General features: G+C 43.4%; 1 protein-coding gene across 8 annotated transcripts in view; it reads right to left on the bottom strand.

Annotated features, from left to right (window-relative positions):
- Positions 1-8633, bottom strand: part of PER2 (period circadian regulator 2) — a 47290-nt gene extending 38657 nt beyond the window's left edge. For all 8 annotated transcript variants that reach the window (XM_067002504.1, XM_067002506.1, XM_067002503.1 and 5 more), the window contains exons 1-3: positions 8504-8633; positions 1347-1401; positions 376-429 (exon numbers count right to left, since the gene is read on the bottom strand). The gene's annotated coding sequence lies outside the window, so the exon portion shown is untranslated. The remainder of the gene's footprint in view (positions 1-375; positions 430-1346; positions 1402-8503) is intronic.
- Between the last annotated feature and the right edge of the window lie 13014 nt (positions 8634-21647).

The following is a 21647-nucleotide window of genomic DNA, read 5'->3' as shown; positions in this document are numbered from 1 at the left end:
ATTCTCATCATAAGCCTCTCTACAAATTAACAGAAAGCTAAGACAAACCTACATCAAAAGGAGTTTCATCTGAAACTCAATACAAGTCATTCAAGCCAGGGTCTTTCATCAGTCTGAGTAAAACTAGAGACAGTTGAATCTCGTCTTCTGGTTTTCTATTATTAACCAGAAGAAATACGCAGTTAACTGAGTAAGCCCAGTTCATCCATCTACGGCATCTGAGGAAAGTCTTTTCCACAGAAAGTCTAAATTGATCAGTATAAAAAGAATATAGAGCCTATGACAACACTTCCTTTGATACTGAGGTGTATCTATTCGGAGCATAGAAGACTTCAACATTAGAAAAGAAGAAACAACCTGTTTTGGGGAACACACCTGTATTAGAGAATCCCAATCAAGTAGACTTTCTGAAGAGCCATGAAGTCACACCTGCAGTATTGAAAAGAGAACAAACACTGTCAGCTTTAAGAACCTATTCAGTTCAAGTTTTGTAGCAGCAGAAAAACTATTTTTGTTTTAATCATCAGGAAAAAATGGGCAGTATAGCGATAATCCTCAAAAATACTCAGTTTCATGTGTCTTGGAATATTACAGTATTACCCAGAACTGCTGTGCTTCCCTCTCCTTCCTTAGGCTAATACTGTCCCATTATCAGATCATATATAACAAAACTATTAGATGATGTGCCTCCTCCATTATATGACGATCTATTGGGTTTTCTTATTCTACCACACATACCCCACATGTGTTATAATAAGCTTCTTCTTTGTCATTAGCTTCTAACACATTGAACAGAAACATGCATAACTCAGTAGCTCTGATGCCACGTGTTCAGTTTCTTGAATAGAGATTAGAATAGTACCAGCCCATTACAAAACTGACCAAAAACATTGATGGAAGCTATAATCTGCTTTCCAAATCAAATCTTATATGAATATTTTCCTTTTTTTTTTTCCCTCCTGAACTATCATCCTAATTATCTGAACAACGCGAACAACTTTGTTTTCTGGACCCCAGAATTATTATTAAGACTCCTTAACACACCTTCAAGAGACTGGAATTTATCAATAACTATTGTACAGCAAACAATGCAGATGTAGCACTGGATACTGTATGTTAGACTGAGTAATTTCAGTGTCCTAACAATTTAGAGAAGTCACATCATTTCTGGGTGCTCAATGATTTGTGAAAGTCTTTAAAAACATACTATCCTGACTCTCTTTTCAGTTCTCAGCACTCTGACAGACTACAGCTCAAGGGAGCTATCCAAAGCAGCAACAACAAAAAATCAGTTTAGAATAAACTAGAAATCAGATTCTTGGGGAGATCATAAGACGCTTACTCACCTTAATGAATGTACTCATCAGTCTTTCCAATTCTGAAAGAGTCATCAATATATTCCTACAAAACAAATAAGTTTTACATGCAAGATACGAAATAATTTATGAAACATAAATCAGGTCCATTTAATAATGGAACACAAGCCCAACAATGGAGGGTATTTAGTCCACAGATGAAGAGCAGTTAAAAGGACTACAAATACAAAATGAGAGAAAGTGTAGGAGATTTTATTGATCGGTATCTACTATCGTAACCTAAGTTCCAAATTTCCCTCAGGCAATGCATAGAGTAATTCACTGAATTCTATTCCCTTTGTAAATACAAGAAAAAAAACAATTCCATCTCCGTAATATCCATTTACTGTTAGAACATTGTTTAGATAGTACAGATATCAGCACAGTTTCCTTCAAAATCAACCGCTTACTCATTTAAGAGCATCCATGCTGAAAATGAGTATGACCTAGTATAAAACGTGGATCACCTATTTGAATTCAATTTGTTTCTTCTTCTACATACTACAATTTTGAAACATTTCACCACCAAAACGCCCATTCCAAATTAGCCTTAGGAGATTAAAAAAAAATGCTGCAGAGCACCAATTCAACTGAGTGAAAGTACTGACATCACGACCAAGACTGGTTTCACATTCCAAAATACAGGTACGCATTCTTAAAGCAAAAGTTGTTCTCAGCTTAATAAAAAGAGAGAGGCTTCTTTTACTTACATGCAAAATATATAAAATGAATCACAGAGTGGCCTGGGTTGGAAGGGACCTCAAAGACCCCAGGCTCCAGCCCCCTGCCCTGGGCAGGGTCCCCTGCCCCCAGCCCAGGCTGCCCCCAGCCCCATCCAGCCTGGCCTTGGGCACTGCCAGGGATGGGGCAGCCACAGCTGCTCTGGGCAGGCTGGGCCAGTGTTCCACTAGCCTTATAGTAAAGAACTTCTTCCAAATACCTAATTTAAATCTATCTTCTTTTAGTTTAAAACCATTACCCCTTGTCTTCAGCTGCATCCCAGAGAGCCAAGCAGAACAAAAATCCCTCAGAGTCTCCCACAAATGGTTCCTAAATGGACCTACCTAAGTTCATACCACCAATCACTCCAGCTCCTGAAGCATCCAAACCAACTCTATTCATTCATTTCCCCTGTTTTAGATTGGTTCTGTTATTTTTAAAGCTGCCTATTTTCTCCATGGGGTAACTAATAGCAGAGTTTGCCTGAGGTAACCTGACAAAGTCAACTCAATCTTACTATGAATAGCCCAGTAGCAGGGCATTGTTGACCTTAGCAAGTTTACCTCACGGAAGGTCAAACAATCTCACCTATGCTGTGCTCACTGACCTGGGCCAGCTCCTGATTCATCACTTGCTCTCCTGGAGCTGTAAGAAGCCAGTCGCAAAAGTAACCCCCAAAAGCAGTCAGGGCAGCAACTCAGCCACCCGGCAGGGACTGTCCTCTTTCTCTGAGGCAAGCGTGTCACGCTCTGCTGGCCCCACCACTGCTGCTCAGATCGCCAACACGGATCTGGAGCGATCAGCAAACACAAACTGACTTCCTCACGTCTACTCCTTCACCGCGAGCAACAAACCCTGGCACAGAGCTAAGCTCAACCGCCAGCAGGGCGGGCACCTTTTGTGAAGAAAAAAGAGGTGCCAACGCAGAAACACATCTGTGATGGACAAGACTGCTGCAGCCCGTGCTGGGATCTTTTGTGAAGAGGCTAAATGCAGTCTCCTTTACCTGTCCCATGAGAGTTTCCAGGCATTGTTCCTTCCAATACTACAATAGGTTTTGTGTACTTTTTTAAAGGTGAACTAAAATGCTTTCTATTAAATGTAAAGTTAAGGATGTTTGATTTTCTTTCTAAATAGAAAGCTATTTCTGAGGGGATCTGGAAAAGTTATTAAACAAGAAAACAGTGATAAGAACTCTACGTTTGCATAAGTCAACTCTTCTCCTCTGGGGGCAAAATAACAAATATGATACATCTGAGAAAGCACTGTCACAGACCGGAGGGATAAATTAGCATGCTCCACCATCCAGTTATATATTTCACTACTAAAGCAGAACTGTATTTCAATTTTACTATTAGGTGAGAACTCTTCTCCGGGGGATGACGACAGCAGAATTGCACCACGTTGTATTACGTTTACAGAAGGTTCAGGTGAGTGCTGCTCTTTCAAGATGACTACAGCTCATGCCTGTTACTGCAGTCAGAATGGAAGTCCCATTCTGGAAGACTCTACGGCAAGTCATTAATACACCCCACAAAGCACAGTCACCTAACAAACATGATGTACTTGTCCTGCAAGCTGGATATATTAGTACAGAGACATAAGAGATCAAATCACCCAGGAACCCATGGCAGAGATGTAATTGAGAGCAAAGAAGTGCTTTATGTACTGAAGATCTTTGTACAATTAAAGAAACAAAGGAGCAGAAGCATAAAAGTACATGAAATAAGGTCAAGCACAAAAGTCATACCAAGATACAAAAGAGGGAAGGAATAAGGAGAACAGGTAGCACGACCAATGAAAAATACAAGTACTGGACATCCTGAACACTTCATCTTGTATCCCTAAGCTTCAATTATGCCAAATACAGGTGTTGTTTTACACAATTTAAGGACAGCATGTTGGAAAGATGGTATAGCATTGGTTCTACATTAAAAATGCCAGTTTGACACACCTATACAAGGAACTCTCCAACAATTCTATCTATAGAAAAAAAAAAAACCAAGCACTAAAAGTTACCACAATATACTCAACAACAGCTGAAAGCAGAACCCCAAAGCCTTTCCCCGTCATTTTGGCATACAAACACACTCTCCTCCCCACTGTCGCATCTTTTCAGGATGAACAGCAGTCCGTCCTGCCCAGAACTTCTGCAGTCATGCTCAGTACTTGTACTCCTTGTACTCCTGCGCAGAGAAATGGGCTGCTCTGTGTTTCTCAGTTTACCTGTCATGTATACAGCATGTTAAGTCTCTATCCCTTCAGCAGTAAAGCTTTGCTTTCTACTGGGAGAAAACGAAGAAAAGCGGATCATACTCCATGGTTATTTATCTCAAGAGAGGTAAAGCTAGCCTTATTTCTTACCATGCCCTGGAAGTGAAGTCATTTAAACCAGACTACCAAAACAAGCCAGAGGAATCAGAAGGCTTCTCTAAGACTTCCACATACTATTTCAGCAGCATTTGAGCAACAGCTGAGAACATCTGTACAAAGCTTTTCTTGGCCTTACAGTGGGTCTCACTCACACAAAAAAAATCTCATAATCTCACTGGTGTGCATGGTGGCGAACACACACTCCCAACCTATTGCCCGTGCAGCTTGCAAGAAGGTCGATACACTGCTGCTGTCCGTCAGGAACTCGGCAAGAAGCACAGACAGCCACATAAGAGAACCTTGTACCGGACTGGTACAAGTCTAACGCAGGCAGTTAGACATAAAGATCATATCTACACTTGAAGGATAACCTTTGAAATACCAAACAGAGGCACAAGAGCCTGATCTGCCCGTGTACTAGCACTGCGGGCAGGCAGAGCACAAGCAGGCTGCACAAGCATGCCTGCCCAGTGATCTACTAAGCCACTTACTGGAGTACCAGATCACCGCGCATGTGCTCAGACATGTGGATTCCCATGTGTTCGGGTGCTTCCCTGCCACATGGCGTTGCTGGTTCACTGCCAGCAGGAACAGATCGTGCTCCAAAGAGTAGCTTCTGAGCCTCTCCTCTGCCTCTGCAGGCATACCCAAACCCTCTGATCCTCCTTCATTTCAGTCTTCTGCCACTCCGTCTTTCGCAAGAGTGGCCAGGGGTCACAACATCTCCCAGCAACAGATCACAAAATCAATAGCCCATGAAGTGTGTTTCTGACAGCCACCTTCTCTTCTCCCACACCCTCTAAACATGCTTCACAGAAGGAAGTATTTCACCTGTACCTAAAAAAAAAAAAATAAGCTTCTCTCTGCTTGTCAAAAGGTGGACTCATTCTTGACTAGGCAACAGCCAGGAAGCCAAAGGTTTGCCTTACTACCAACAGCACAGGAGGGAGCGACATTCTGGCCCCACCACAGCTGCTTTTCAGCTCAGGGAACAGTTGGGAAGCGGGAGAGGGGTCAGGCACCTTTACGCACTACACAAACCATCAGCAAGCAGCACTACTATTTCCCGCACCCAACATCACCTGTACCAAAACCACAAGTCAAAGCCCTTCAGAATCGCAGAATTAGTATCTGTTATTCTTTGTGATATAATTGACCTATTTGCTGTTCAGTGCTTGACAAGAGGTTAACATAATAACTAGTCAAGCAGTTTCAAACTTGCGCAACGGGGACATAACTGGATGCGGACAGTACGAATGCAGCAGGATAGATAATGCAGCTAAGAGCTTCTGTAATCCACCGTCCTCAGACAGGAATTCTAGGCCATGCAACCGCCACTGGACACTAAAATTCCTTTTCAGAAACACCTGATTATCCAGTAATTATGATGTGGTAACGGTATCAATATAATGCAGTGGCTACAGCACACTCACGCCAAGTATTACACAACACCCCAGTAGGAACATGACGTTCCCTTTTAACATAGGCCAACAACAGCAACCCTATATAAAACACTATAGTTGATCTAGACTAGTGATAATTTACTTGCTCTACTGGTTAGTGACAATTTACTTGCTTTTCTACTACACCACACCAAATATATCTCATCCCACAGTAACCTGCCCATGTGCCTATACTTTAAAAGGTTAAAAAAAAAAATCTTTTCTACAGCAAAGTGCATTTCAATATTGTAAAGGTGCTAGAGGAATACAGGCGTGGCAAGAACCCAGGAAGAAAAAAATTGGTTTATCAGTCTGCATCTAAAGCAAACACTTCCTGGTCATAACAAAGTCTGAGGTAAAAGAAAAGTCTAGAACTTTTACTCCACTTACTCTGATCTCACACTGTGGCGCACACACAAAAAAGTGATTTTTCACAGGGGAAATTTATTACTATAAAAGTGTACTATCCAGGGACAGACTCAAATAAGCTTATTTGAAAGTTGAGACTGTTACATATTTTAATCGTAGTGACTGAGAAAAGAAGTGGGGAAAAGGTATTACGCTAAGCGCTACCGTGATACGCTGTCTCTTTATGACTCCCTGTGGAAATACAAAAGGAATACAAGTAAAGTGTGAAAATGAAGATTACTTAGATTTTCACAGATTGCATTCGTGTTAAAACAAACATAGGAAGTTTACAAGTCATAGCAACTGACAAACAAAAGTGTTGGCAACACCACTTAGTCTCGGGATCACAAACGAATCCAGAAAACTTGCCGAATCTGAAGAAAGTACACAGCAGCCAAAATCCTTCTTTCCGCAGCTTTATGTTCTGATTAAGGCAAGCTAAGTTACAGGGCAGGGCAGCTTCTCACCACAAGGAGCTGGACACTGCTTTACTTGGGTAGTTGGCAGCTTGGGTGTCCTCCCTTTTACCTTCAATTAAACACCTGGAACAGCCCAACACACACCAAAACTGAAGGATATGACTTTCTTCTTTCACCCTAGGCCACAGGTCCTACTTTTTAATTTCGTGTCTAAGATAAGCAACCTGCTCAGACCAGCAGCAGGCCAGAAGAAGGACTCCACACCTCAGGACAGTGCCCTGATCACAAGGCTAACAGCAAAGCCCGCACCAAGTGAGGACACTGTGCGGTCCTCCAGTAAAACCTGCTCACTTTGCAGAAACAAAGCAAGCTGCAGTAAGAAACAGCAAAAAGACCAGAGCAGCATGCAAACACACACAAGCATAAGCAAGAAAGGACCTGATGTTACAGCACAACAGTGGGGGCACTCTCGGTGACATGAACCCAGTTCTAGGCCCTGCTCCTGAATTTTGTATTCGAGATCCACTGCGTAAAGCGTATACACAGCACTGGAAGCAAGGGTAAGAAGACTAAGGACAAGTGTAGACACTGAGGCACTCCAGAAGGCATGAAAAGTTTCGGTTTTAGCAAGTTCAATGGCCTCAAGCAATCCAATAAAACTTAGAGACACATACAGAATACACCACGTGCTTAACTGACAGCTTGGCATACTTTGGTTTAATAAAAAAAAAAAGTATGTTAAATGCAAATGGTTAATTTTGTTAAGTCGATATTCCTCACTGCCATCACAGTGATAAGTTTGGATTTTACCTGGACAATAATCAAAGGCCAGCGCTAAAAATTTGCTGTAGTTCTGAGAAGTGATAACTAACTTTAACTGTCATCTGCAAAGAAACTTCGTGGTTGAAACAACCCTGGCAACTTGAAACTGATTCTCACTGGACTAAATCAGTTTCTGACTCTGCTTTTGACTTGAGCAGACAGTCTTACTACCGGAAACGTCACAAGATTTCCACCTTTTCTCCTTTATTTGTGAATATGAAAGCAGTAACTACTCAGTGGCAGATGCACAAGCCGGCATGCCTCTGGGTCTTACATCTGGAAAAGAAAAAAAATGAAGGGACCTCTTACAGCCTAAGGGCCACGGCCAACGCACTTCTTGAAAACCCTCCGGACGCGCCGCCCTAAGCAAGCTGCGGCGCTTCCCTCCAACCAACTCCAGACCCTCCCAGCTCCCGCAGCCCTCCCGCTGGCCCCCCGGGGCCCTCCCCCAGCCCCGCAGCGCCGGGCCGTGCCACCCGCCCGCCGCCGCCCCGCCGAGCGGCGCGCACGGAGCCGGCCTTACATAAACCGTTTTGTAACCGCACATGGAGCGGCACGCCGCCGCCCTCCGCGCCCCGCCGCCCCCAGGCGCGGCACGGCCACGGCCGGGACCCGCCGCCCGCCCACCTGTGGCTGCGAGCACGGCGCCGGGGCGACCCCCCCGGCCCGGTTCACCCCCCCCCCGGCTCCCGGTGCCGGAGCTCCCCGCTGTCGGCCCGGCCGCCCCCCGGGCCCCGCCGCCCCCGACCCGAGGCGCTATGAGGGGAGCCCCGGGCCCCGCGGCGGGGAGGCCCCGAGGGGCTGGGGGGGGAGGGGGGGGGTGCAGCGGGGGGCCCGGTCCCGCCCCCGCGGCGGCCGTTACGTAACGAGGGGCCGGGGGCAGCCCGCCCGCATCCCCCCCTCCATCCCGCCGCGCTGCCCCCATCCCCGGCCGCGGGGCAGCGCCCGCCGGGCCCCGACTCACCGCGCGTCCCCCGGCCCGGTCCGTCCCGGCGCAGCCCTGCCCGGCGCGGCGCGGCGCAGCCCGGCCCCGACTTCATACAGGCAGAAACGTGACCGGCCGCCCGGGGCCCGCCCCCGCCGCGCCGCCATTGGCCGCCGGAGCGTGACGCCCGCTGCCGAGCACGGCGGGGGCGGGGCGCGCTGCCCGCCCATTGGCTGCGCCGCACGCCGCTCACTTTACATAAGCCTCACGTGTGGCACCATGTTTCCAGCGGCCGCAACCGCCGAGACGGGCCCTCCCCCACCCACCGCCGCCCGCGGAGCCGCCCGTGACGTCAGCGCGCGCCCGGCGAGGGGCGGGGCTTAGGGCGGGGGGCGGTGGCGGCGGCGGCTCCGTGAGGGGCCCGGGCCAGGCCCCGCCAGGAAGAGCCGTGGGGCGTGGGGGCGGGAGAGACCTCCCAGATCTTCTGTCCAGCCTTCCCCTACCAGCAGTGTCACCCGCTAACCACGTCCCCCAGCACCGCGTCCAGCCCCTCCTCGAGCACCCCCAGGGACGGTGACGCCACCACCTCTCTGGGCAACCCGTCCCGGTGCCCGACTGCTCTTTCTGAGGAGAAATGTCTCAAAACAAGCCGAGCTCCCTCAGTAGCTCCGTGGACGTGATAGTTCATCCATGTTCGGAGCCTCCTTTGCCTTCGTGCTCATACGTGGCTGCAAGGAGAAGGAGCAGCGGACGTGCCAAAGCGCTGCCAGCCCTGGTGTAACAGCACTTTCACACTCACTGCATACGTGCAATCGCCCCATAGGGTGTAAGGGAGTAGGGAGCCACCAGGGCTTCCACTGTTTATCTGCAAAATGAGGTTAATGCTGCTTCCCTCTCTCGCTGCGGTGTTAGGGGTAAGTCCATTAGGTACACAGATATTTAAGCAACTGCTATTACAGAAACAGCTTGTGAGTAAAGCACCGTGCAGTATTTAACTCCTGGAGAAGAGAGGGGGTGGGGAGTGGAAGCATTAAGACCAGATCCTGCAACTGGATTTGTTGCAAAGCACAAGTCAGCTTATCAGGATCCCATTTTTAGTTTGTACTCCTCTGAAGAGTCTAATTTAAAGACTAATCCTAATTAGATATTCTCTGTATAGTTTGGTCAACTTACAGGTCTTAGTGCTTCACATCCGGAACCTCGTCATCTGTTTAAATTCTCCTCTTTAGGGTTGGTTGGGTTGGAGGGATGTAGAACGATGTTCTTGGGTTCCATGGGATAACGTTTATCACGTCACGTGCCAAAATTACCTGTCTATAGCTGGTGCTGAGGGCTCCACCTCTAACCACAGGTTCCAAGTAAGGCACTTCCACCAAGCAAAAACTTTGAGGGCCCGCCTGCCCCCACCTTGTCAGAGTACACACGGGGGGAACTGGAGGCAAACTGTGGCACTGCTCTCGGGCTGAATGAGCTCCCAGAACAACCAGAACAGGAGACACATCCATCACTGTGGTGGAATGTGCCAGTTCTAGCAGGAGAACAGTAGTTACCATCACCAGAAAAAGCCAGTACCTTCTCCAACCTAGTAACAACCAGATGCATCACTTCAGTTCTGCTTACTTTAAAGGAATACTGAACAATTATTTTGGTCAAGCTCCGCACTTGCAGGGAATCAGTTTCAATTTCTATCCTTGACACCTTTTAGTATTTATAGCTTTTTAAAATAATTTACAATAAAAAATAAAAGTTACAGAAACGGGGGAAACTTACTCAAAATGTGATTGCGCAACTGGAACCAGTCAAAAAAATTTCTACTGTTCCAATTTTCTGAAAGTTGGAATCATGTACATAGATTCGAGATATTCCAGGCAACACCAGTATGAAATGTCAGGCACATGTCTTCTAGACCAGTGAATATTACTGGTGACACAATAGCTCATATGTTAAGAAACAAAGCGAAAGAAAATGGTTGTAAATTGCAACAGGATAAAATTCATAGCAAAGTGGTTTGTTTTGATTTTAAGGTAACTCTGCTTACTAAATAGCTATTGCATAAGGGTTTTAAGAGCAGAATAAGTACAGTACGTTTCCTTGCATGTACAAAAACAAAAACAAAAAAAAGCACAAAGAAGAATGTATTACAAAAACATGCAAGTGGTTGTGAATTTTTTTCCAGCTTTGTTTATTCTTTTGTATTCAGTTGTAACTCTTGGAACGCAGTGAGAACAAATCACTGATGTATAAATCAAGTCCTTTATATATGTCCATTTGTTTGTTTCACCATATAACACCCCACATCTCACACGAGTATTCATCCGTAGCAGCTTTTGTCTAGAGAAGGGGGTGCTGTACTGCTTTAAATTTTACCTGGCTCCCCCATTTAGTTTTGCAAGGCAACTACCCACTGATGTGAAACACAGTGAAAGGCAGCAGGCTCTCCTACGGAGCATCCATACAGAAGCAGCCAGGTTTGGGCCTTGCAGTTTTCTTTCAAATGCAGAACTAGCATTGCTCAAACTGCACTACTGATACTTAGTCTGCAGATGCTATTGAATCTTTTCCTTGTCTAGCTCTTTTTTTTTTTTTTTTCCCCTCCAGCACGGTATCTTTCTGAAATCCCAAAAGATGAATTGGTAGAGCTTTTTCTTTTTCCCTCTTTTTTTTTTTTTCTTCTTTTCTAAAAATATTTTACATGGGAAAAAAAGGGTATTTAGGAAAACTTTTTGTGTGTGAAATTCCCCCTGCCTCTAGTACTGCTTAATATTATCAGTACTTTTTTTCCCCTCACAGAATGCTGGACATTTTCCCAGCATCCTGACCAAAAAAAGTTAGAATTTTTGCTTAACAAAAGTATCTTAATCAGTTCTGGTAAACAGCAACACATTGACAGCGTCAACATTTTTGAAAAATAAATAAACAAACAAATCCTTAAACGTGGAGGAAAAACCAGAATCAGACTTCCTGAAAAACTACCTAAGGACTGTTTGCTTTGATTTGGTTACTGTTAAGGAAATAGGGCTCATCTTTTTCAAGTAGCTATGCTTTCTTGTGCTTCAGCTTGCCCACTTGCAAAAGCTACCTGTTATGTTACATCACAGCACTGATGGAACTGTATATTGTTCAGGGGGAAAAAAAAAAATCAATATCTTGCAGCTGGAGCCCACGACTAATTCTTCATTTCCTAAGTCTAATTACTCATCATTTACAGTGATGCTGACTTTCATTGATTCTTGCAGAGATCCGGAAAGGCATTTTGCTAATGAGCAAGAGGCGTCACTGTTGCCGTCGTACAGACAGAAGATGAGGGAAGCGAAAAAAAAAAACAACTTTCCTCATTACCAGTGACTATATGGGCAGGTTTTTCTAAAATCACTACCAAGTGTAGGAACAAAGTATAATAAGCAGATAGACAGCAATATCCATACAGTCTTGGACACTCTGTGGTTGAAAGGTAAAGGAACATAGGCAATACAGAACTCCAACTCAAGCAGCAAACTTCTAATAAGTGCTGCAGCTCAGAAGTCCTTTGCAAAGGTGTGTGGCCATCCTTGGGCAGAAATCCTTTCATAAAGAATTCTGGGGAACATAGCTTTTCATTCTGTCCCCCTTCTTACCGTTTTCTAGTTGTTTTTATTCGGTTTCTGTTGACAACCTCAGTGCAATTTTGAGTATCTTGAAAAGTGACACATAAGGGAGCATTGAATTGTTCTGTTTTAGAATGACTGAAAGCATACAAAGGGAAGGGGTGTATCTCATCACTGTAGGTACGTATGCTGATCCCCAAGTCCCTTACATGAATTCAAAAGCAAATACAGCTCTGTACTCCTGGCAAATTCTGGGCACCCCCAGGTCCAGTATCCTGCTGTTCGGTGTGCGTTAGCAACTCATTTTCTGCAGTCAGCCTCACAGAAGTCTGAAGAAAGCCTGAACTCGAATCCATAGGGCTGAAAAAGGTTTTTAAGCTTCCTGCATAACTCAGAGCGCTAGCGTGTGGTTTCACAATCTACCTAAGCTGGTCTAAGACCTTACACAGCTACCAAGAGGAACAGTCACACCACCTCCACTGACTTAAAAAGTAGAGATTATGTAACTGTACTGTCAACCAGATTAGGAAATTGATTTGACTGAAAAATCCCATGAAAGAAGTTTCTGGTTGGATCACGTCGCAGCTGCAGGACCACTAAAGCCAAAACAAAACAGGATGGACGACAGCATTGTGGGGCAGAGTGGAGGTTCCAGGGCCTATTGGTGTCAGCCTATGGTATGGGGAATTGGGGAGTGAGGCACTTAAAATGAAATTGGCAGGTCGTCACACTAGGCAAGTCATTACCCTAGCATAAGAGCACTAGTAAGGGATGCTAAACAGAAAAAATGCATCCTCATTCGTGCCTCCTGTGTCGGATTTATACACCCTCTTCTGCACTGAAAGTAATAGCCTCCCCCAGGCTGGTGTTCACCATTCAAAACTATCCAATGAGGTGCCAAAGACAGCTTTTACAAGGGTTTTAATGTTTATCAAGGGGGGCTGTGCTGCCCCATCCCTGCCACTGCTAGCGCCTTGCTATCACCCCCTCATGGTTATATGGTCTTGACCCTTACTTTTGCTTACTCTTCTACTCGCTTGGTCCCTCAATGAGACAGTTTTTATTTATTAATTTATTAATCTGTCAAAACCCTTTTCGTGGTAGTTTCCTGACCATTAAGCAACTGAATTTGGTTCCTTCGTAAGCAGGTACACTTCAGAGTCCATGTACGGCACGGACTGGCAGACATGATGAAACGAGTGGGAAAGCTCTTTTTAAATGTAGAGACAGTAGAATAGCATTTCCACAGCTTTTGCTACCCGAGACACACAACTTTCTAGGTTAACCATGGCCACACATAGCAGATCTCCTTGAGGTGCCTGGATTTCTCCACACACACCTGAGCAGCAGGGCCTACGGCCTGGTGCTGGGCCTGCAGCAGTGTGACCTAGCCCTGGACTCCGCACAGCCACTGATTCCTGTCATGCTCTAGGTCTCGGACTAAGGGTACACAGAGTTCACTGATTTCCATCACATTTACCGTCTCCTTTTGGACTCCAGCAGAGTAAAGTGTTACCAGTCTCTTAATAAAATGGAGCGAGAGGCACACCTTCCTTTAAAGACAGAATAAAGCTGGAGAGACAAGATCTGGGTACTGGCTTCCCCTCTGGTGAGCATTTATGCACCTTTTGTTAAGTAGTCATTACATAAAATATTGGACGAGGTCTTGGCGCAGGATTGAAACTGAGCACTTTCTTATTGCCAGCTAAACTTCCAGTCATTGTGCTGTGGGGTCATGCTGCTGCCCTTAGCTGCCAGGACTCTAGGGGCACACTTCTTCTGCAATTTGTTCTCGTTTTTAAGAAACAGACTATAACATTAACCGATTATAAGAGAAGCATTTGTAAGAAATTGGATGCCAAGTTGCTAGAATCTGCTCCAACACACCTACAGTGAAACCTCATCACATTCATAGGCATAACTAAAGCCAGACAATCAGGCATTCCTTCTACTAAGTCTACTAATCACAGCTCAGTGATTTATAGTTGGTGAGGAAGGAAGAGCCAAATTTTAAATGATAAAGAGCCTATTTCTGTATAATTCTGAATAATTCTGAAGAGTGTCTCTTAATTAAAAACACTTCATTTTTAGATTGAGTTTCTCATTACTGATCTGCCTCAATTAGTTTTCTAGTGTTAGTTCAGACGTGAGCCTTTTTGAACTCAATGCTGCTGCTCCTGAAGTCAGTGGAAGCTTGGTTTTGTTTTCAGGAGTGTGCATACTGACTGGCTGTGTTTGCTTCAGGAAGAAGTTCAGCCCTGAAGAGAGGCCTCACATACCTGGGCATTCTACTGGGAAACAAAGTAGGGACTATAATAAGCATTTCGGGCACTGCAGCACTCCCTTGTAGACCAAGTCACTTCTAGATACTTCAGTAAGTAAAGCTTCACAGATTGCATCTGCAAATAAATTAGAAAATTCTGATAAGTCACAAATTAAAAGAGAAATAACAGCTCGCTTTGCACTCTTTCATTGATCCACGTGGCCAAGAACCAATACATACTCTATCAGGATAACTCCCTTTGATTTAAATAGTTTTGAGCATGTGCTCAAAAGAAGACAGTAAGTGAAACAAACAGGGCAGAAATTGTTCCCATCTTTGTGGATCATTTGGTGTTTAATTGGTATGAAGTTTACTACAACCCTTTCCTCAGTGCAGCTCCAGGGAGACTTTCCTCATCTACCTGGTTTCCCAGGTATCTAATTTCTTGAAAATTATATAATTTATTGGAAATTATATAGCTCAAATATCTTTGGGACTTCTTCCCATTAGTCACATTTGTAGACACTGGCCAATAAAGTCAAAATTATTAGGTGAATGGAGAGAGGCAACCAAGCAGAGAAAAAGCAGAGTGATCACGGGAGCCTTATTTACATAAAAACCCACAAAACTATAATACTTACTGCCATAATGAGACATTCAATCTGCTTGTAACATGTGATACTCTGTTAGCTGTAGCAGAACTTTGGAATTCAATTCTTCTGTTGTGTAACCACACAATAAAAGAAATTAAACAAGCAGTTTAATTCAATCAAAAGGGGGAAAAAAAAAAAGCATTCATTCTTTAAAGGAGAGAGGTTAAAGGGTATAAAAGGAAAGCAGGGATTAGTAATCTTAAGTAATATTAGCTAATTGTTGCTTATTAGGGGAAAGCTTTCTTCACGCTAAAACACTGCTATAAGAAAACTAAGGAAATATATTTAAGGAAAAAAGGGGTGGGTGCAACAAAACAAAGAGTGAAAAAATCATACCTTGCTAAAAATAATATAAAATCATATAAAGTAACCTATTGCGGAATTACTTTAAGAACTATGCAATCAGTTTCTTCTTACCTGCAAATCAAAAATTTACAAATCAGGCCAATTTAAGCCTCTCCTTGCTTCTGCCTCTGGAAGTAATAAGATGGGTCTCAATGCCAGCAGAATTTGAGGTCATACATTCTACTGTTCAAGGCACTTCAGAAGGCAAACCAAAGAAAGGGAGAGTTTTTAAAATGACAGATTTTATACTTCACTGGAACCTAATAGCCAATGAATCAACTTTTTTGTTATATACTGACTCTGTCCATTGAGACAATCTCTCCTCTTTTCAGGCTCTAAAATGCAATCAAAGCACATCTTGCCATCATCTAGAAGCCTTTACCTCACTTCAGACTTGATCATTAGAGCTTGAACTTGGGTCCCTCAGAAATACAGGTCACTGCTCAAAACCAGAGACACAGCACTCCATAACATGTCACAAGGCATTTACAAGTAACCGTGCCTCAAATCTTGAGATTCACATTGAGTTAACATGAATGTCAGTTACAGAATCCAAATCTGTATAAACAGTCTATTTCCCCAGCCACATGGTAGATTACAGTAAAATAAATAATACAGGGAGACCACTAATGCAGTATGCTTGAAAATTGCACTGTGCCCATCTGGACAGAGCCATTATTGGTGAAGTGAATACAGGCCATTGTTTCTACTCTAAGTTAATTAGGTAGGATCCATCCACTATAATAAAAATGAAACAATAGCAGAAGACCTTGTATGAGGACTACTGTATTGCAGAGTCAGAAAATTTTGCTGCTATTTGCATGCTGCAGTGGCTGAACAGGAGATGAAACCTCAGTTCTATGGGCATAACCAAGAGGTTCTTTGTCATTGGCATTGGTGGAGTTGAGATTTTATTATACCAAAAATATGTCGCAAATAATGATCAAATTTTCAAAGTTTACACTGATGTTATAATTTCTATTATCTACTTTCTCTGAAAGAGCTTTACTCAAGTGATTACTGACATACCACAAGGTGGGAAAGTGAAGACATAACATGGGCTCATTTCTTAGCCCTTCTTAAGAGAACTGAACGTGGAAGTCAAGCACTCTCTAGCATGAAGCCACATAACCAAGCCTCGATGACTTGGTGAAACAAGACCCAAGTTTCCTTACTTGCAGAACCCTGCTCTCTTACCAACACCATTATTACTGTCATGAAAAAATGATGGTCTCTCCTCAACATGCCAATGTTTTGTAGTTTTAAAGTTTTTTTCTTGTAGTTTGTAAAACCTTGCCATCAACCTCATCTGTTAGTACTGCGTTAGTATTGTTAGCAGTAGCACGTCAGTATCCGTTGCTAGAGGCGATTCTGTTGCCAGGTCTGGGACATCAGAGGGATATTGTCACTGTGGAGGGACAGTTGCTTCTGTTTACGTGTCAAACATACTCGTGCAGCAGAGCAGGTGGCGTGCGAGAACACCGTGTGGAGCTGGCTGAAGAACGCTTTGTTCTCCCTTCAGTTCTACTTTACTGACTATGGTGAAACCACTCATTAAAAGGGAAGGTAAAGAATGTTCTTAAATGAGTCATGTTCGTTCTGTGACTGTCAGACTACATCCGTAACTGGTTCAGTAGCTCTATTCAACTAGTGAGCTCATTCCCATACAGCACATGGCACAGGGAGCCTTTGTACAGACAGCTGCAGGCAACATGCTTCATATTGGCTCCATCTTCCATGGAGGAACCAACAGGTATTTCTCCACATCAGTGTGCTTGCAAAAGGGTAATACACATGAGAAATTTTGAGTGTTCCCGTCCAAGACAAAGGTGCATTTAAATTATATACCTGTTTTTTAAACAAGAGTTGAGAGAATTTATTGAGGACAAGTGAGGCAACATAATCAGAGTCACCCTAAGCAATGCTAAACCTGAAAATGCCAGCGTGTAGGAGGCAACCCTGGAAGTATCAGGAGAGTAAAGACTTTGATGATTTAGTCAACGTGCCACATTATGGTTATACCCAAATCTTCTCAACGCCTTTTCTGTAGAGAAAGCAGGGAACATAAGAGGTAAATTAACTGACTGGTTAAGTAATAGCCCAGATAAAGGGAGAATGGTATTTCATACAGCATCATGAAAAGAGAACAGGTTACTATGGGGTGGCACAGAGAGGGTGAATGAGACAATGCCAAAAATCGCAACCCCAAAATGCTGTAAGTTTGAGACCACTTCAAAAAATTTGAAGCCTGAGCTCAAGTAACTCAGGTGATGAAAGCGATCTGAAAACTGTTAAAATCAGTATCTGTTACAGCAGCATGGCAAACCTAAGGGACAGACAATGTTTAACCCTGCACAGACAAATTGTGACTGAATTTGTTTTGAATTTGAGAGTCTAACACTGTTAATCTGTGTTGGTTTAATTTATGAAATACATACGCTAGAATACCAGAAGATGCCGGGCAGTGCCCATGCTGTGGCAGAGCACTGCTGCTCACATTGCCTGCTGCTGGTTTCTGAAATTCCCCAGGCTGTGCACCGGGGGGGGGGATCATAGCTTGGGCTCCCCAGCTGCCTCTGGGAGCCTTGCCTCCCTTGCGCTTCTGGGCAATGCAGCAAGCAGGCAGCTGAACCTCCACCCAGCTTAAACAAGTGAAAAGGGAGGTTGGTTGTTCTGTTGGTTGGTAGTTTTTTTTCTTCATTAAGGAAATATTAAAAGCAAGAGAAGATTTTAATTATTTCCTTTTCAAAGAAAAACAAAGTTTAAAAGATAACCTTCTTGCTGGCATTATAGATACATAGCGATGTGTCCACTCTTGCCAGCACATTAAGAAAGGAGAGATCAGTTCTGCAAGCTCCACGATTTCTGCTATGGTCTACAAAGAAAAAACAATCAGGAATCGAAGCAGCTAGTTTGGATGGGTTGATTCCTTCCAGGGTCAAACAGGAGCCGAGGGGGCTCAAAGGAGCCAAGGGGACCAAACAGGTCCCCTTGTCTGGGTCAAACAGCAGCAGGCATGTTAGATTATTTATTGAAGGGCTCCCTTTTTTAAGGATAACGTACCTTTTTGCTTCTCCTAGTTTTAGGTACACATGGTGTGATTGTGATGTGTTGTACAGCCATACAAGGCTGAAGAAGATTTCACACTGCACTTAATCAGGTAGTAATGATCTAACTGCCCAAAGTTCATTTTGTGGTAAAATCCAGACACAGGGATGCCTGTAAGACAGTGGCGTCTTACTCACATCAGGAGAAGGCACTTCAGTATCCTACACAAGAGCTGATAAATACAGCCAAGGGCAGTTCATAATGTGGAGAGCACCTCAGAAATGCTGCAACTTTGCTTCCACAGAGCCAGCTTGGCTTTCTTACTCCAAAGAGCTTCAGGTTCTAGGCTTAGCTGCAGAGCAAAGCGTGGGTTGGCTCCTCATCTAGGTTATAGACAAACCTTAAGGACACTGCTTTTGCCTACAGCTCCCCAGAGATGCCCTTTCTCATCCTCAGCAAAGGCTGCTACTTTATTTTTTCCATCTGACAAACCTAGGCATCTGAAAAATATTTGTATTTTCAACTGGCATTTGCGTTCAAAGGGAACAGACATCTGAGCAGTCAATAAATGCTTAAGATGGTGAGTGCAGTAATCAAGAGTTTTGCTTTTTGTATGTGAACACCCCTGAAAAATAAGACAAAACAAAAACCACTCAGACTTTGAGACTTTTGAATGAAACAGAAGACCATGAAACCTTTGGTGGTAGAGACAGGCAGATTTAGACTAAATTCATCTTTGAGGATATTGTTTACTATAGTTTCACTAATGATAATTTTTTGTTCCTAAACTATAGAACTAAGAGAGAGAGTAAAACAAAGGGTGTAGCAGGGGAAGATTAGTATGACTGCCATGGAGGCAGTGGTAGTGGCAACAGTGGTGTCAGCGTAAAATGTGGTTGTGAGAAATCCTAATATGCTTGTAGGATGTTTCAGGCTTCTTTAGAAGAGACGATGAATGTTTGTGCTACCACTAAAGCATTTGGTGAGCTCTCCCTTGGATGAGAACACCTACTGCTGCTCTGGTCATTAGTGGTGGAACTGGCAGAGATGGACTGCAGGGATGGTACATGAAATAGTCACATAGAAGGAAAAGAGCGAAGAAGAGTAAGGAATACACGTTGTTCCCAGATAGTTGTAACTAGAACAGTAGAGCTTTTAAGAAAAGAAATTCAGAACAAGTCTTCCAAAGTCCTAAAGGGGGCCAAGAGTGCACACAGTTATCAAATGGTGCCTGATAAGCCCACGGAAAGATGGCAAAACTGTCAAGACAGTTCCTTGTAGTAGAAATTGAAAAATGTCATCCCAACTTGTAGGCATCTACATAGTGGTTTGAAAGGAGATGGAATTGCTCTTTACTGGTGCAATATGTATACCGTAATAAACCCGCATTTCAAGGTTTACTTTTTCTAGAAAACTATATAAAGCCATTTTACTTTCCCACCTCCTCAGGCAGTTTTAATCCCAGTGTCTCTCATTACATTAGATTCTGGCACTTGTTTTTTGCTTGCAATTAAACAAAATCACTGGATTCTGAGATTAGGAAAAAAAAAAAAAAAAAGGAACTCTGCGCCTTCCCCATCGTTTGACAGGGACTAGGAAAGATTCGGGGTTTTCTCTCCTCTGTAGCCTTCCTGGGTTATTAGGGAGGAAGTTTAACAAACTATAGGTTAGCACAAGGCTATGTGATGCTGGTGACACCTTTGATATACCCAGCTCTTGCAGTGCACTGTAGCTAAGGCTCGTGGTCTTTTACTACAGATTATATCACATAGCCCCACACTGCCTGGTAGTGAGAGGTCTTGCCAGGCTCCTGGTGAAGCTGGACTATGGAGCAGGTGTTTTCAAGGCTAACACAGAGAATATGTAAATAACACAGTGTTGTATTGTACATCCTCTAGTTAAAAGAACAACCTGCCAATTATTAGATAAGCACTTGAAATTTGATTCTCAAATCCACTGACTACATTCAGTGGAGTAAAGCTGCAATATGGCCAACAGAAGGCAGAAAAGCCAGGCTTACCCGCCTTTGTAAAGCAGTTCAGCTAACAGCTGTTAAATTATAATTAGACTGTTCAGATGCTAAGGGAGAAGGAAAGGCTGTTATTTCTGCAGAGTCATTCTAAAAGCTGCCTTAAAACAGTAATAACAGAGTGCCTTTGATATCAGGAAATTCCCACAGTAAAATGTGTTCAGTGTCTACCACATTTTTAATATTTACAGGTAGTAAGAACTTCTGATAATAGCTGCCCAAACCACAGGTGGCTTTACAAGGTTATATTCTCCTAGGTTTGAAAGACCTCAGAAAGCAAAAAGAGGTGGTTTTTGTTTGTAGTCATCATCACTGCCTAGTTTGCTTTCATGCAGTGTTCTAGCAGTCTCAAGAGTACAGGCTTTTATTCTCAGATTGCATTTTTTTTTTTCAGTTGTGTGAGATATTTTTTGAAATTTCAGGTCTGTCAGGAAGACTTAAAAGCATCTTGTTCATTCACTTACCTTCATGTACTTCAGCTCACAAAGCAAGGTGCATGGACAGTCACTTCAAGGTTCGTTTTGTCCTTGAACTATCTTCTCTTGGCTTTCCAATGCATATGCGAGTTCCAGAGTTGGTAGCTCAGTAGACTGGTAACTTAGTAAACCATAGGAAAGAGTCCTTTTTTCTCCCTAAGCTTCCATGGATTATATGGAACTGCTCTCCGAGCAGCATGCAAAATGCATTTGATTTTTCTCATTATCTTACCAGTCCTGCTATCCTCACCTTAATCTCTATATTACATATAATTACATTTTTACTGTTTTACTTTTTTTTTTTTTTAATACTGAAGTTCCTTTTAAATTAGAAAATGGGAAATCTGGACGTTTTCTTTCAACAAAACTAAGCTAACTACCCAACCTGACTGTAAGAGTGCTAATAGAGTATTACCTCATTGTGCTTCCTTAATTATTAGCACAAGCCTCATTTTGGCTTTGATCAGTTTCCTTTATTCTTCAGTCTCACATTCATATGCACCACTCAACCTAATTCACCTCAGTCCTTATTTGCTATTTCATGTAAACAAGAATATTCACTGTGTGGAAGAAATCAACAAGTGTTTTTTCCTAGCTTCTCCTTACAGACTCATAGCGCCCCCGATTTATTGCCAAGCTTGCTTAAGAGTTACCAAGGAAAAAATGTATAGCTTTACTAATCAAGAACCATCATATGAAGAAACATCTTGGTATTACCTGTTTTGGTGGGTTTGGATGGGGAGATGATATTATGCCCTCTATTCGCACTGAGGTGATTTGCAGGA

This window comes from Anser cygnoides, chromosome 9, assembly GCF_040182565.1.
Source record: "Anser cygnoides isolate HZ-2024a breed goose chromosome 9, Taihu_goose_T2T_genome, whole genome shotgun sequence".
NCBI classification, from domain to species: Eukaryota; Metazoa; Chordata; class Aves; order Anseriformes; family Anatidae; genus Anser; species Anser cygnoides.
The sequence above is the reverse complement of the archived record's forward strand: the minus strand, read 5'-3'. Positions and strand labels throughout refer to the sequence as shown.